The sequence below is a fragment of the Cryptomeria japonica genome, chromosome 10, assembly GCF_030272615.1.
Source record: "Cryptomeria japonica chromosome 10, Sugi_1.0, whole genome shotgun sequence".
In the NCBI taxonomy this organism is placed as follows: domain Eukaryota; kingdom Viridiplantae; phylum Streptophyta; class Pinopsida; order Cupressales; family Cupressaceae; genus Cryptomeria; species Cryptomeria japonica.
The window spans coordinates 817738381-817756405 of NC_081414.1; the positions used below are offsets into that span (position 1 = coordinate 817738381).

Consider the following 18025-nt stretch of genomic DNA (forward strand, 5'->3'; position numbering starts at 1 on the left):
TAAAGGATTTTGCAATAATATTTCATTTATTTATGAAAAGATTTCTATGTGCAATTTGATCTTTGTTGAATGAGTTTCAGGGCTGATGCGTACGACATGTTCTCCATCTAGCCTTACGACTTCCAGGAGTAAGTCGGAACCTAGGGGGGGAGAATGTAGTACCCCTACCGTAATCGATCTCTAACCTGGGTTTAATCGTGATTAGTTATCTTGATATTATGATTATAATCAGATGTTGATTTTACGCATAGCTATCGATGTGGTTCTCACACTAGTTGTATGCAGGTTATTCAGTGTACCTATTTCGTGATTTTAGTATCGGACTAACACTTTCAGTAAATTTTATAAATGTATGCATGTATGATCTTTTGTTGCAGGAGATTTCAGGTACGAAGTCGCATGAGTGCGAGGTTCGTCGTCACCTGGTTTTGCAGGTTTGAGTGTACCCCTTTTAACCCCTAGAGTCGGATCAGGTGGTCGTAAGACCTTAGTCGACCTTAGTCATGCTCTAGTGAGCATCGCCAGTCATCGTCGGTAATCCCTTCTTGTTTGGATTTGCGAGTCGTCTGTTTGGTTGACCTTCTCGATTTGCGTGCCTGGTGTGTTTGGCTAATTGATGAATTAGTCCTTAGTAATTTCTTGATTAAATATGCGTTAGTGCATTGATGATTAATGGATTAATTAATCTGGTTTCCGTTAGGCGATTTTCATTGATATTGATTTGCTCGTTTTTAATTGGGAGTGAATTCGATTAAATGGCTGATTTTGATTATTAAATGCATTATTTATATATGCTGATGAAAAAGAAGGATTTGTATTTAATTGCAAGAGGTTTAATTGCTTTCTGTTGGATTCTGGAATTTGAAAGGTTAAATTGAATTGATTGTGAAAGAAATCGATTTTTAATTGATTAAGCAAGTTATTTTGTTGATAGTTAAAAAGAAATAATTTTTGTGAATTATTGGAAAATAAGAGTTTTTATTCCAAAAATGGAATTTTTGGGTCAACTCTTCCATATTACCCAAATTTGGGGAAATTGGAAGGATGGACAATTTTGGAGGAGATTTTGGGGAATCTGATAGGTGGGCTCTCCCTCAGCCATACCAGGATTGCGAATTGAGGTAGGATTCTGAATTGGTTATTGAAAATCAATTTGATTGTTCATATGAATTTGGCTGGAAAATTTGGTTTTGAGTTTTTGGTTTTGAGATGCTGGTTATTCCTCCTTGATTTTGGGCGTTTGAAACCCTTGGGCTTTTGTAGAGAATGAGAAAACCCTACATGAGAACATGATATCTATCTTATTTTGTTTAATTCGAATTTAAATTGAATCGAAATTTATACTTTTTCCTTGTGCTGGGCGTTTTCGCCGTGCTTAAACCCGTGCGTTTTGTTTTATAATGTCGAACTGTGTTTATTTTAAGGAAAATGAAATCATGGATTAATCATATCGAACTGTGTGTTCAATGGGTTTTTTTAACGCATTTTGTTTTGAGGCGAGCTGTGCATTTTGGTTGTAACCGAGCTGGGCGTTTTATTTTTTTTGTGTTGTTTCGGACTGTGATTCGGGGTTTGGGAGAGCGGGGAGCGGAGCTCCACCCGCTCCCCTCCCCTCCCTCGCACGTCCCCCTTGCTCTTCCCCTAACCCCCGCTCCTTTCCCTGTATCTGGCTGCAGACCACGGCGGCTGCGACCCACGATGGTGGCCGCAGGGGCCGCGGTGGCCGCAGGGCGCCGCGGCACCTGCGAGCACCACCGTGGTGTCGCCCACGTGTTTACCCAGGCGCTGCGGCTAGGGCACGGCCCGCCCTCGCCTAGGGTTTCTATGCGTTTCTTTTTCAAATCATAGTTTTTAATGTGTTTTTTTTTTATGTATTTTTTTTTATCATTAAGAAAAAAGATACATTTGATTATAACATCATGTTTATGTAAGAGATTCTTAATGCTAAGTTTAGAAGTGCTCTTAATTAGGACTAAGAGGCAATATTTTGATAAATGTAAAATTGGATACTAATTAATTCTATAATGGAATTTATAAGTTAGTTATTATCCAAATTCATTTTGTGGCGTGTGTATTTTTGTGGTTAAGTTTTAAAATTGATAATTTCGTCATTGAATCTAATTGGCTATATTTTAGCCCAATCTTGGGTTAATAAGTTTATATCATGTGCGTTTGGGAAATGAGTATCTATAATTGAATTTCTTTTATATTTTTAATTCCGTAATCCGTATATGTATCTGGAATTGAAAATATGAAACTGAAGAGGTCGGTTTTAGACCAGTGTGTTAATGATGTTTTTGCTGGAGATTAAATGTCTTATTCAGTCGATTAATGATTGTCTGAATTTTAATAATATGAATTGGTTAAAACTCATTATGGCTTAGTTTGCCTGTTCGTTGTTTGAATTTTTAACGAGTTAGAAAACCCAGAACGACTTATCCCTGGATAAGGTAGGTGACTGTAAGTTGTTTTAGATCTTGTAGAAAACTTGATCGTCGTTTAATGATTAAATCAAATTGAGGAAATATTGTCTTTTCTGATTATTGCATTGCGAGTTTAATTTCTGTATTCGCCTTTAATTATGAAACGGCATGTTCTGCTTTGTTTAGAAGGACCCTGTCGTATGGATGATTTGGTGTTCCTGTTTTAGTCCTCGATTTCCGAGTTGACTGTTGTACTGTGATGTTGTCATAATTGGTCATATCCTCTTTATGTGAGTCGAATGATGATTCGTGGTTAACCTTAGTTGTCAGGTCTCTAGTTAGAGTACCGTTAGTAAGTGATTACCCTTGAGTCGTGTTTGACCAGATGATTGGTTCTCTCTTCTTGAACTTCGTTCGTCTTACCATGTGTATCCCTTGGTTCGAGTTCGTCTGAGTTAGTCTAGTGTCGTATGGGAAAGTGGCTTTCGATTGGGGGCCGCGCCCAAAGTGGGTGCTGGGTAACCCGTCGAAAGTGAGTCTAATAAGTGATAACCTAAATAGATTAGAATGAAAACTCTAAATAAGATAATGTGCCTCACACATGGGACGAATGCTATCATAGATTCGGCATGCTGTGAGAAGGCCTGAAATGGCAAACCATCTTCCTTGTCTTCATGAGAGGATGTGTGGGTCCACACGAGGCTTGGATGGGCCGGAAGTTCGGATTAGGTTGCCAGGGTTACCAGTGTATGGGCCGGGACCTATGAAGACTTGCCATGGTATCCATACCAGGTTGTGTGATGACACTTGTCCCTACGTTCGCTAGTGTGTTGTCGTTTTGTCCTGCTTTGAGTACCTTTGAGAGTCGTCCTTTTGGTCTCTGCCCTTGTGAGTGTCGGTTTCAGGTTAGACCTTGGGTGGTGATGGTTCAGTTTTATGGATGCTCTCATGGACTCTTATGTTATTAGCTTTGATTATGTTCAGCTGGATCCTGTTCCTTGTAAGGATCGTTTATGTATTTATTGACCGGTGTGGTCGCTTGTATATTGCTTATGTATCGCCTTGATGGCTGGATTGTATAGTGTAACCTCTTGTACTCTTAACCTTATTATTTATCCGAGGGGGTCTTGCAGTTGCGCAGACCCGGAGATGTAGCCCTTTAGGGGTGAACTCCGAGATCATTACGATGTTATGTGATGTATTCTCTTGTGTTTCTTTTATTCAGCTTTATCATGTATGATTAATTTATGTAAAATGGTTAAGTGGATAATGGAATTAACTTTGAAATGCTTATATTCAATTCTATCTTGAATGCCATGTGGATCGAATGCATAATTGGTTGAGATGCGATTTATCGTAATGCATGGGTGATATCGTCCTTTTAATGCCATAAGTTAGAATATGAATGAATGTAACTTAGAGTAATGAATTATACTCAGTTGTTGTTAGGAATTTAAATATGCTTGGAAAGATCTCTTATGCTTTGATGAAATCCTAGTGTATTAGAATGTAGATGTATGGGTTGCAATTTTTAAATGAAAAGCTTGAATGAGAATTAGGAATGGTTCTTAATGGATGAATCTTTATTGTGATTTATATTTCCATCCTTTGAAAGAAATTATCCTGTTTATGAATTATCTCATTATTAAGATATTTAGCTTTTGGATTTATTGTGTGAGTTAAGTGAATTGTGAAATTTAAGTAATCTCGTTGGGAAACTCTTTAGGAGTTAGTTGAAGTCTTCCACTATGTAATCTGAATCTTTGTTATCTTGTTGCATCTTATGTGTTGTAACTTTATAAAAAAAAAAAATTTGCACTCTATTCTCGTTATTGTGGCTTATCCCTTCGGGGTTTCCTGGCGGGGCATTACACTAATTATTGTTGTCTACGATGTCACTTTATAGCACAAATAAGCTATAAATTCTAACACCCCATTTCATCTCAAGATAGTAATTTAAAAAATAAATAAAATCTTTTCCTAAAAATAACCCACACTTATCATGATGTCATCCATTAACTCATCGTAAATGGCAACTCTTTTATGAGAACACCTACCACTTTATTTTAGAATTACTCTCTTATATAATTTATTGACAATACATAACCTCACTTATTAAATATTATTCGATCAAATTTATAACCCTACAATTAAATTTCTTTATTTCTTACTCTCATTAATTAAAAATAAAAATTGCACCCACATAAACCAAATTAACTAAAAAGAAACATTACAATTACTACTTCCTCCCTGTAATCTCCTAGAAGTGATGAATCTTATGTTTTAGAATCTTTATATAAATTTTATCTTTTACAGATTAAGAGATAATCCGAATAATCTCTGGTCCTTTGCAAATTAAAATTTAAAATCTTCATGTAGCTTGTATTGCTCTTTATATTAAAAAATTTAATGACGTCAACCCTTTTATGATGTCCTTACAATGACTTTGGAAGTAACCATCTAAGAGGAGGGCAGGTTATTCAATATACATAGAATTATGATTATATCATTCAAAGAGTTTAGAGAGATTCAAAGGGAAGTGTGTGTATTAGAGTCTTAGAGAATTAGATTTAAACATATCAATTGTTAGATCTTCATTAGACAAACACCAAAATAATTAATTTGGCATTGAGTGTGTTTTGTTTCTAACATTTATCATTTATTTATTTGAAATGAATCTATAAGCTATTTGTTTTCATCTAATAACATTTGAGATCTTCTTCTAGCCCATTTTAAAGGTGATTTGATGAAGAAATATATTTCAATAATTAAAAATGAACATTAATTTCAATAAACTAATTTATATATAATTGTTTTCTATTAAAATATGTAGGGAAGGCCCCCAGCCCATTATAAATTTGAAACCCATTACATCGTATTTTGAATCAAGGCTTTGGGACTACTTATGTAACACTCTAACTTGAAAAATAAGAAGACTTGTTAGTGGGATATTTCTTCTAATAATATTTATATATTCTTACTCAATTTGAAAATCAATATATAGATGGTGTAGTAACAATAACAAATCAATATATAGACCTATCTAGTAAGAATGAAAATATTGCTACAATGGAAAAGAGGGACATTCTCTATAAATATATTATATAATTTTAATAAGAATATATATCAGATAACTATTATATAATAGGATTTTATCTTTTGGATGATAGAAGCTCTACCTTTTTAGAATTTTATTGGATCAACACGAATTTTCTTTATCCATTGCTTGTTTCCTTTGTCATGATATGAAAAGCCATCTCCAAATACATAGAAACATTGCAATCCTTTGTTGAGGTTGAAGCTTATCTTTTCCCAATCAAGCAAAGCACTATCTTGATTTAGAAATGTTGTGCCTATTAAGTGTGATACCTGCAACTGCAACACAAACACTCAATAGACCATTACAAGCATGGTTAGCAAATTAAAAGAAACTGAAAGGTAAACCATGACAAAGTGACCTATCATCTCCTAAGAGATGAGAGTATGGATTTGATCTTAGATCCGGATAAGCAATCCTAGTGACTTGACTACACCTAGACAGAGGATTTGAAATGATGATGTTGTGCAAGCTATATGAGATTGATTATGCTAGATTGATCCAAGAGTCTAATTAAGCTAATGATATGCATGATTAAGCTATGATGATGATGTAATTAAGCTAGAAAAGAGATTGATTAAGCTACATGATTCAACAATTAAGCTAGAAAATGATCAAATTAAGCTAAATCTAAGATGCAATTGCCTATAACAACAATGCTCAAATGATATGCCTATAGTAACAGTGCCGAAATTGATAATGAGATGGGATCATTTGTGCTCCAAAATGGGGGATATTTATAGGATTTCCAAGGCTAGGGGTGAGGTGGTAGGAATCAATAGTTAAGATTGAGTCTGAAGATATCAAGGGTGAAATTGGAGGTTGGAGAAGAGGTTGGAGGGAGGGACACTTGTCATCTCTACGGTGACAAGTGTCAAGGATCCTTGCTCATAAGAGGGAAAGTGTCCAAGAGAGGAGACATGTGGCCAAAGTGCCATGTGTCTCAAGGGGAGAATATCCATACCATAGGAGGTTAGGATAAGGAGGTTAGAATGTGCAAGATAGGATAGGGTTAGGCAAACCCAAGGTTAGGTGGAATGGGTTAGGTTAGAGGGATGGTTAGGCTAGGTGGTTAGAAGTTAGGAGGCATGTGGGTAATTTGAATTTAAAAATTCAAATAATAGGAAAAGACTAAATAATTTTCAATAACTCATAAATTGATTTGTTTTAATTAATAAGAGGATTAGAAGAATTGATTGAAAGTGGGGGGGGGGGGATTAATGAGTTTGAATTAATTAATCAGAGGGGACCGTTGAAATGAACCTATTAAATAAATCCTTAGATTTATTAATAAGTAGATAAAATGGAGAAATTAATCAAATTGCTAATGAATTCAATTAAATTAGGAAGGGGGATTAATTAAATAATTGCTTGTTTAATTAATTATCTTCAGACCATTTTTAGGTGTATACATTTTGCCCCTCTTTGAAGCAAGGTTTGATGACGCATTGATTCAAAGAATAATCTCCTTTTAATGATGATATTGGTTCGATAGGATGCCCCAGACATTGATTAATAAATTGTGGTACAATGATGCCCCCTCAGGAGATCAATTGAGATAATTTATTTTTGGAGTGTGTGAAGTGTTATGAAATTGATGTCCCAATTAGAAATAATTCGATTTGTACAACTGTGGTTGATGAAAGTGCGAGTTCTACGATCAGGATGATGTGGTTATTGATTATTGATAAAGCTTGATTGAGGAGATTGATAAGATCAAGATTCAGTCTGGTTTCAGGAATGACACCATTTGTATAAGACAAAGATGATCAAAGCATTTGGTTTCAGGAATGATATATCCTATATAAGACTTGATCAGAATGTTTGGTTCCAGGAAAGATACATATTGTATAAGACATGATAGAATTGATTTAGATGCGATCGATTGATAGAATTGATAAGGTTTATTAAGTAAAGAAGACAGTTTGTTGATATCAAGTTGCAGAAAGATTCAGATATGCTGATGTTGGTTCTGTTGAGGGAGTAACATAAAACTTGCGTTGGGTCAACAATATCTAGAGAGAGATGAGTCATCGGTCTAATTGTGTATACACTTATGATGATACCTTGATGATTCTTGCGATAGATTTAACCTTGGATATGATGATCGTGCGGGAACCCATGCAAGAATGAAATGCAAACTAAATGCAAAGCTACGACCGGACCAGTCACTGGGTTATTGCATTTTGGCATCATTGAGATTTTTTAAATGTGGAAAGTGGGTGCAAACATCAATGGTATAATTAAATCATTATGACTAAAGCATTACTTTCCTGGAGTTTGATATTGTAAGTTAGCACAAGCATCGAGGTATAATTGAACCAAGATGACCTGAGTGTTACTTGCGTAAAACAGGTAGTATCAACCATTTCAATATGCAAATTGGAAATGTCTTCGATGATACTCTAATGATCATGTCCCGAGACAAATTTGCACATATTAATGATTAATTTACAGACAATAGACAAGAAAAATATCATGTTCCTTCCTTGTCCCTCTAGTCAGAGACATCATGGAGTCACTGAGAAATCATAATAGCAAAAATCAAGATAGAAAAGTTGAACCAAAGTGTTAAAATCCTTATCCAAAAGATACCATCCATTGAAAAGTGTGTGATGTGCTTAGACTGACATGTGATAGTTAGATGGTTAACAATTTGATCTCGTGTTCAACGTTGGATGTGTCTCTATTTTTGCTTGATAAGAGTTGCCTAACTATTGTTCTACCTGTTTGAATAAGATCAAAATGATCAATAATTTTGCCCCTAGCTAGGAGCAGGATTTTTCCCCAAGCCTAGAAACAAAGTCATTATGATATACTGAATGATCCAAACCATGGCAAGAAGCCACCCAGGATGCCTACGTATGTACAAAGGCTTATGATGGATATGAACAACACTGATGGAAAATGAATGCAAGCGGAAGGATGCATGAACTAATAGATGGAAGAGCTAGCAGATAGATAGCACCTATTTGCCAAGTTTTCACCATCTGTTTTTATTGCATTTTTTCTCATATTTAATTTTTTTTTTCCCTGTTTTTCACCATTTTTGCATTTTCTGATTATTCACTATTTTTGGATTTTTTTGCTTTTTCACTGTTTTGGATTTTTCTGCTTTTTCACCATTTTGGGATTTTTTGCTTTTTCAGACATAAAACTTCTTGAGATGCATGTTATTGATGGATTCCTCGAGCTGATCCTCATCCTGTGTTGATAGCTGATATACTCTTGACCCAAACACTATTGTGACCACAAATGGACCTAACCAGTTTGGTTCAAACTTCCCTTTCTTTTCTCGATCTGCCTAGTTGTGTGGATTTTCTTTGAGCACTAGTTCCCCTACTTGAAATGTTCTTGGTTTGACCTTGTGATTATAACTGCGGCACATTCTTTGTTGATATACCTTTAAATGATCAAAGACATTTTGTCTTCATTCAAGGATTAATTCTAACTCCTGCAATCTAGATACTATTAGGATCCCCAAAGATACTGAGAGGGGGGGTGAATCGGTATCTAATCGGTTAATTGATTTTATTAACTTATTAAATGAGAAGCATTCCAAAACTATGTACCAATAAACCAAAATTAATGCAATAAATAAGAACAACAACCACAACATGAAAGACACATCATAAAACTATATTTTTAATGAGGAAACCCGGTGTGGGAAAAACCTCGATGGGATTTGTGACCCACAATATTCACTTATTGGACAATAAGAGAATATTACTGTTACAATAGGGGCTTGCACATGCAGGAAGGCCAACTACCTAAAGCTCACTGCTTACATACAAAAGAGAAGTCTCACTGACTTACAAAAATGGATTATGAAAATCCGATGTCATGTACTGCTACAAAAGGGCATCTGTTATGCTAGATCTAGTACCAGTTTAAGCTCTGCAACTTCCAAAACCTTATACCAAACTCTACCTTAGTATTCGCACATATTATCCATCATATATCCTACATACAAATGTTCTCTAATATCTCACACTTATATATGAGCCTTATTAAAATACGCCTTGTTGGCTTTCAAAAAGATATTACAATTAATTACATTTTGTAATAAATAAAATCCTGTCAGCCAGGGTGTCGATAATCAATCTTTTTGGTGCTGGTGAATGTATGCCAGTGTAGAGTTTGTCAGTACTGATGCCTGCCGGTATAGTATGATTGTAAGGTTGCCATCAATGACAATACCTTTAATCACCTACAATTTCTCATTGGAGTGTGCATTTGCCAACAATCTCCCCCTTTGGCATTGATGGCAACACTCATGAGAAAAATCCAAAAAGTGTCCAAAAAAAGTTTGTCCAAAAGAATCTACCAAAACTGTATTACCAAAAAGTGTGCTCCCCCTAAGCTGATGATGTCTTCTGCTAATCATTTTTCTCATCTCCACTACTCCCCCTTTGGAATCAATGACAAAGGTTGTCATTCAATGTCAATTGAGTGTGGTTCTTGCCTAGATCCTTGTAATTTGTTTATTACAATCTGATAAATTTCTATTAAGGCAACATTTAGAGTGTATTTTCTCTTCTGGTGTCTTAAGTCTTGGAACAAGAGCCTCAAAAATATCTTTTCTCAAAGACATGAGGATATCCAGTTTAGGACTTAGTTTGCATTTAAGTTCTTTTGCCTTAAATTTTATCGTTTCCTTGTCTTTCTCAAGCTTTTCTATTTTCTCTTCAAAAAGTGCAATTTCCTGTTCAATTATTGATATTGAGTTTGATGATCCTATCAAGTTGTCAACAATATCATTTATTTTCTTATGGGGCTATGCCGATATCTTTATCTATGTCTTTTGTCAAAATGTTTGTTTTACATGTGTCTCTATACAATTTCTTGAAGTCCAAAATTGCTTTACCTAATATTGGTAATAAGGTTTCCATATGTTCCTTATTATTCTTAACTTTCTCCTCAAATAATTTTTCCTTCTCCTTATTCATTCTCTCAGAAGGTGTCTTCATTTATCTAATCCAATATTATTAGGTTGTCGGTTATATACTTAGACAATGTGTATAATTGGCTCAAGGAATCTTTATTTTCTATGTTACACTTTGGAGCTATCATCTTCAAAATTGGTAAAGTATCATTTGTAACCTTATACGCCTATGCATTACACTCTATTATTTTCTTTATTGAATCTAAGAGTACCTCAGTTACATTGGTTGGTCTAAATTCAGACATAGATGTACCAGATGACTGTCCAACTATTTTCACAATCTGTAAACCATCGGTGGTTCTGATAGCTTTGCTTTCCTCTTTCTCTGGAGGATCTGTTTGTGTTTGCATTTCCACTACCAAAGGCTTAGGTTTGTCAGATGTAGCCAGTGGTACTATCTAAGTATGTACCTATGAATCCTATTGCTCTACCTGTTTTTCAATGTTTTCCTCAGCAAGAGCCTGTTGCTCTGATGGTTTCTCTTTGTTTATGCTTTAGATGATTTCATTGTGTCATCCACTGCTGATTTCTCTTTGTTTACCTTAGTACTATCTACTGTCGGTGACTTAGTAGCTACATTAATGTGTGTACGTGTGATATTGCCTTTCCTGTATCCAGGAGATCATTTGGTGCTTCAGTTTGTTCTTCTGCCCCAATTCCAATGTTTTCAACTGCAATAGTTTCTATTGGTGGCTCTATTGCCACATCCCTCTTGTCAGTTGTTTCTTTATCTACCACAATATTGACTTCCTATCTATCAATGTTCATTGTGTATAACACCTTAGAGTCAGGATTTGTTTCCTCGTGTGGTGTATTCATACTCTCTGTTGCCGGTTGTGTGTCAGTAGTTTGTACCGGTGGAGTATCAAAGGTTGGTGGGGGTAAATTATCTGTTATCTTTAGGCTTGGAGGTCCACCTACCTTACCTTTCCCCTTATCCTTTTGGTAGACTTTGATAGTCTTTGGTCTCTTTAGTTCTTCTTGTTTTTCCTTCTCAACAAAAAATATGTCCCACTTATCTGCATCTCTTATGATATTTCATTTACTCTTCCTACCATTAATGCTACATGTCGGTGTCTAGTTGAGAATACTATCCGGTTAGATTCATTGATTAGCTCATCAATCTCTTGAGTGGAGTTCATTGGGTGAACTGCAAGTAGTTTTTCTATTTTGATTTTCTTATCTAGTTCAACAATAGCTAGCCTTCTAGCTTCTAATCCTCTATACAAGTCATTTGGTATATCATCTACAATCTCCATCAAAAATCTCTTATAAATGTCTAAGTGTAAGATTACACTATTTTATATGCTCTCCTTTTCATCATTGGATAGTGTATTATACAGTTTGTTGATGTTTGTCATTTTTCCATCTTCAGTGATCTCTTCCAAAAGTTTGTCAAAAGGAGGAATAACCCATTTTTGTTTCCTCTTCTTTGGTGTCAATTTCTTAGCTGGAGGCCTAACTACCTATTGTTTTTCTCTTGTCTTCCTGGGTGTGGGTGAGGGTGCTGGTGAGGGTTTTCTCTTTCTTTCTACCCTTTTGAATTCAACCAGTATCTCATTATCAGAAGAAGTAGCAACTGGTGAGAGATGTATCTCCGGTTGTAGTCCTTCCAATTCACTCTCCTTAATACCAGTTTTATTCAAAACATCTTCCTTTATTGCTTTAGCCTACCTTGAACCTCTTCTAGCTATCTGCTTAGTTTTCTTAACTCTTTTCTAAGATTGAATGCCGCTTTCAATTGTTTCAGCATTGCCAAAAACTTTTTCTGCCAGTTCCTTAGGGGCTTCTAAGAGGGCTTTTGCATAAGTTTCAACTATATTGTCATCTTCCTCATATCCCATCTCTATAACCCAAACAATTCTAGGGATAACTGCCTCCATCCAGATTTCATCTTTCTTGATCACAAAGCATATCTCCTTTTGATACTTATCAACAATTTCTTGAGATAGCCTTATCCTTGTCTTCATTCTTTCTTTCAAAGTTTGAATGTATTCATTTATATTTTTCTCTCTGTCATCTCCCATATTGTTCAGTATATCTGACAGTTGTTTTCCTATCGATATATCAAAACCAAAGTCTTTCCTACCAATACCGGGTACTTCCTTAGTAATGTACAACATTAAGCACACAAGCAGGTTGCCAAATCTAGAAGTTCCTTTCTTATCACCTTTGATTTTCTTCATGTTGTCTATCAGTTCATCTTTAAGCCACTCACATACATCAATTCTTGCATTGTCATTCACCATCTCATATGCACTTTTAATACATAAGCTAGAGACTGAGTTTAGTCTATTTTCACGTGTAGCCTTATAACCAAGAATCATGCTAACAAATCTAACATTTATATCTTTCACATCATTTACTCTTAGGGATCTTTTATCAAATGTTGCACTAGTTAGGGTCATCACAGTGTCATTTTAAACTTTCTTTGTTCTATCAGGCTTTCTATCAGTGGAAGGTAAGCCTGTCACTGCCCTAACTGCCTCTTTAGTAATCTTATGGATGGAATCCAACTAAAATAACTCACCATGTACTCTGCTCAAGACTACCCTTATCACATCTTTAGGAAAATCGGGGATACTAAGAATGTCCACAAAGCCTAGGGTTTCCACAATCTTGTGTTCCGGTTTAACATTACCATGTTCATCACAAATTACAGTCCTATACATGTTCATTATTTCTTCAGCTCCTAGTTCCTCAATATGACAATGTATATACATTCTAGGATCTTCTGCATAAACTACTCCCTTAGGTACTTTTGAGAATGCTCCTAGGGTATCATCTTTCTTTGCAATTTCGGGAATAAGTTTGAACATGGGTCTAGGGTGCTTGATAACCTTAATCACAATAGGGTTTGTAATAAATTCAGGTGCAGATGAAGAAGCCATAGTTATAAATACCTTAATCTTCTTTTAGGATGATTGCTTGGATGAATTGCTTCACTTTTTGCTAAGGATGCCTTCACTCAGGATTTTCGTGCTCTCTGGAGATTTGAATGCTCGGTGAATGAAAAAAGAGCCAAAACACTTGCTTTATAATGTTATTTCTTTCAACTACCACATTTAATGCCTGTCAGTTAAGTCAAAACTTAACTCATCTTCAGATAAAGAAGTAATCCAACTTCTCACCATCAACCGAGGGTAAACTAGCATGTTTTTCAATTTGTTGTCATACCCTCAAAGGATTATTTCTCAATTAGATGAAGGATCTCCTTCCGGTAGAGTGATACTCTGTTCTACTAGTAAAGGAATAGCTTCACTAACATTCATGTTAGACTTTCTAATCCAATGTTTTGAAGATTCTTTCTTTACCTCTTCAACCTTTTCTTTACCTTTCAAGCTGGGTCCTTTGTTATTTGTCGGCGATGCCTTCTACAAAATTTTGCAATATGTGCAATCTTGTTACAAGCATAACAAGTCACATTGTTTTTCTAAATAGCTTTCCCATATCCTATGCCGTTATGTGTTCTGCATTGATTAGATAGATGTCCAAATATTCCACAAATATAACATCTTACATTCATTCTACAATTTGCATTTAGAGCATTGACCGATGGGTGCATTATTATTCTGATAGTTTATAGATCTACAATAATTTTCTCTATGACCGTACTTGTTACAGTCAAAGCATTTTTCATTGAATTTATAAGCATTAGGTTGTCTTACCGGTTTGCTGTGATCATGTTTGTTTGCAGTGCCGAAGCTTTCACCAACTTCAAAGCCAAGGCCATTAGTGTCACCATTAGGTTTCTGATTCTTCAGCATGTCATCAAGTTCTTCTGAACTTTTCTTGAATTTCTCCTTGTGTTGATTTGCAGTAGCCAACTCATTTTCTAAGAAATATTTTTGTCTCATGAGTACAGTTTTATCATGTTCTAAGTGAATTAGATCTGTCTTTAGCATATCATTCTCATGACTGAGTCTTATATTTTCATTTTCATCGTCATTGATTCTTCTAGCCAAATCATCTTGAATCTTCTTTCTATCTTCAATGTCCTTACAAAATCTCATAGACATATCTTGCATCTCATTCTTCATTGTACTATTTTATTGTCTTAGTTTGTTCACCAGATCATTAAGAGTTTCTTTCTCATCATCATCACTCCGCATCTTCTCAGAAAGTTCTCTTCTTTTGTTCCTAGCAATAGTGAGATTTTTCTGAAGTCCTTGAATGATTTCCTGTGCAGCCTTTAGATCATCTTCAAGTTTGAAATTGTTCACTTTTTCTGCATCATAATCTGCAAGAGATGTTTCTAGTTGTTTCCTCAAGTTTTCCATCTCTACCAGTGTCAGAATCTTCCTCAAGTTGTTAGGCTTTTGAAAATAGAGGACCAAGCTCTAATACCAATTGTTAGGATTCCCAAAGATATTGAGGGGCGGGGGGGGGGGGGGGTGAATCAGTATCTAACTGGTTAATTGATTTTCTTAACTTATTAAATGAGAAGCATTCCAAAACTATGTACCGGTAAACCAAAATTAATGCAATAAATAAGAAAAACAACCACAACATGAAAGACACACCATAACACTATATTTTTAATGAGGAATTCCGATGTGGGAAAAAACTCGGTGGGATTTGTGACCCACAATATTCACTTATTGACCAATAAGAGAATATTACTGTTACAATAAGGGCCTGCACATACAGGAAGGCCAACTACCTAAAGCTCACTGCTTACATACAAAAGAGAAGTCTCACTGACTTACAAAAATGGATTATAAAAATCCAATGTCATGTACTTCTACAAAAGGGCATCTGTTATGCCAGATCCAATACCGGTTTAAGCTTTGCAACTTCCAAAACCTTATACCAAACTCTGCCTTAGTATTCACACATATTATCCATCATATATCCTACATACAAATGTTCTGTAAGATCTCATAGTTATATATGAGCCTTATTACAATACGCCTTGTCAGCTTTCAAAAAGATATTACAATTAATAACATTTTACAATAAATAAAATCCTATCGGCCAAGGTGTTGGTAATCAATCTTTTCGGTGCCGATGAATGTATGCCAGTGCAGAGTCTGCTAGTGTCGGTGCCTATCAGTATCATATGATTGTAAGGTTTCCATCAATGACAATACCTTCAATCACCTATAATTTCTCATTGGAATGTACATTTGCCAACAGATACTCATTGTTCTTCATTTGGGATAAGACCTTTTAATGATACTCATAGAGAAGGTATCTCTACTTCTATTGGTAGTATTGCTTGTGATCCATAGATAAGAGAGAAAGGTGTGGCACTTGTTGGTGTGCGGATACTAGTATGGTAGGCTCATAGAGCAAGGTTCAATTGAATATGCCAATCTCTTCCAACATCATTCACTATGTTTTTGAGGATTTTCAGAATGGTTTTGTTTGATGCTTCTGCTTGCCCATTCCCTTGTGGATAGTAGGGTGTTGAAAATCTTTGTAGGATTTTGAATTTCTCACATAGCTCTTGGACATCTTGGTTCTTGAAAGGTCACCCATTATCAGTGATAATGGTCATGGATATTCCATAGTGACAGATGATGTAGTTCAAGATAAATGCAACAATTTGTTTTCATGTGATATTGATGAGAGGTACTACCTCAATCCATTTTGTGAAATATTCTATAGCTACAAGGATGAATTTGTGACTATTGGATGAATAAGGATTTATCTTTCTTACTAGATCAAGACCCCATTGGAAAAAAGGTCAAGATGTTGCTAAAGCATGAAGTTCTTATGCCAGTGCATGAATCAAATTCCTATGGATTTGACATTGTTTGCATGTTTTAGCTATCTGAAAAGAATCTCGTTCCATAGTTGGCCAATAATAGCCCAAGCATATGAGTTTTTTTGAAAGGGTAAGACCACTTGAATGAGTGCCACAAATTTCATTATGGACTTCACGTAAGCCCTTCTCAGATTCTTCTTGTTTGAGACATCTTAAAAGAGTACCGTCCAGACCTCGTTTAAAAAGGGTATCCATGACAAGAGTATAATGGGAGGATTGACAAATAAATTTTCTCTTTTGATTCTTTGATAAGTCAGGAGGGAGGATATTATCTCATGTATGTGTAAGTTTGGCCATAGCAAGAGGAATCATGCCCAACAAGGTCACAAGATAGTTTGGGAATTAGGACAATTATGTGCAGGGTAAAAAAACTCTTCCACCAGGAATTCGTAACGCTCTTGAATTTCTCGTGTCTGAAGGAGAGAAGCAAGTGTTGCCATGGCATCTGCTGCTTTGTTTTCATTCCTTGGGATCTACTGAAAAGTTATTTCTACAAAGTATTTCTTAACATCATCAACCATTTTCTTATAAGGCATTAACTTTTTATCCTTTGTTTGATAATCATCATTGATTTGATTAATGATGAGCTAAGAGTCTCCAAAGACTTGAAGTTGTGTAATGTTCCATTCTATAGCCATTTTCATACCTGTAACCAAAGCTTCATATTCTTTTGTATTGTTGGTACATGGAAATCTTAATTTGTATGCTTTTGGAATTGTATGACCTTGTGGTGTGATGAATAGAATGCCTGCTCCTGATCCATGTTCTGTGTATGAACCATCAAAGTATAATTGCCATGTTTTGTGGTGACCGTTAGGATATCAGCATCAAGAAACTCAATTTGTAAAGGATGATCATCTTGAAGTGGTGCCTCTGCTAGTTGGTCTACAGTGACTTGCCCCTTGATAGCTTTTCTGTCAATATACTCAATATCAAACTCACTTAGAATCATGATCCATTTTGCTAGTCATCCTATTAATGTTGTCTTGTTGATTAAATACTTCAATGGATAGATTTTAGCAATCAACTTGATGAAGTGAGATAGTAGATAGTGTCTTAATTTTTGAGAAGAAAAAACTACCACCAAGCATGCTTTTTCTATTGGAGAATGGTTGATCTTGTATTCTACTAATGTTCTGTTGATATAGTAGATGGCTCATTCTTTTCCTTCATTGTCCTGTTGTGCAAGTAGAACTCCTAATAATACTTTGGTGTGGTATACATAGAGTAACAATGGATTTCCTGGAATTGGTGACATTAGGATGGGTGGTTGCACGAGATAGGCTTTGATCTTATTGAATGCATCCTCACATTGATGGTCCCACCTGAAATGAATATTTTTATGCAATAGATGAGTAAATGGTTGGCATTTATCTACTAGCTGAGAAATAAATATTATGATTGACTGTAGCCTTCCTTGAAGTGATCTTAGTTGACCGATATTTTGGGGAGATGCCATTTACATGATTGCTTTGACCTTAGCTAGATCTACTTCGATACCTCTAGCTGAAACAATGTATCCCGATAGCTTTCCTGAAGTGACACCAAAGGCACATTTCTTGGGATTGAGTCATAGCTTATATTGTTCTAACCTGTCAAATATCTAGTATTCCTATATGGTCTTCTTTGTTGTATGATTTGGCCAATATGTCATCCACATAATCTTCCATGGATGTATGCATCATGTCATGGAATATCATTGTCATAGCTCACTGATATGTAGCACTTGCATTCTTTAGTCCAAAAGGAATGACGTTCCAATAGAAAGTACCCCATGGGCTTTCTTT

General features: G+C 35.5%; 1 pseudogene; it reads right to left on the reverse strand.

Moving 5' to 3' along the window:
- Window positions 1-5606: 5606 nt before the first annotated feature.
- LOC131036559 (longifolene synthase-like) overlaps window positions 5607-18025 on the reverse strand; it is a 48427-nt pseudogene continuing 36008 nt past the window's right edge.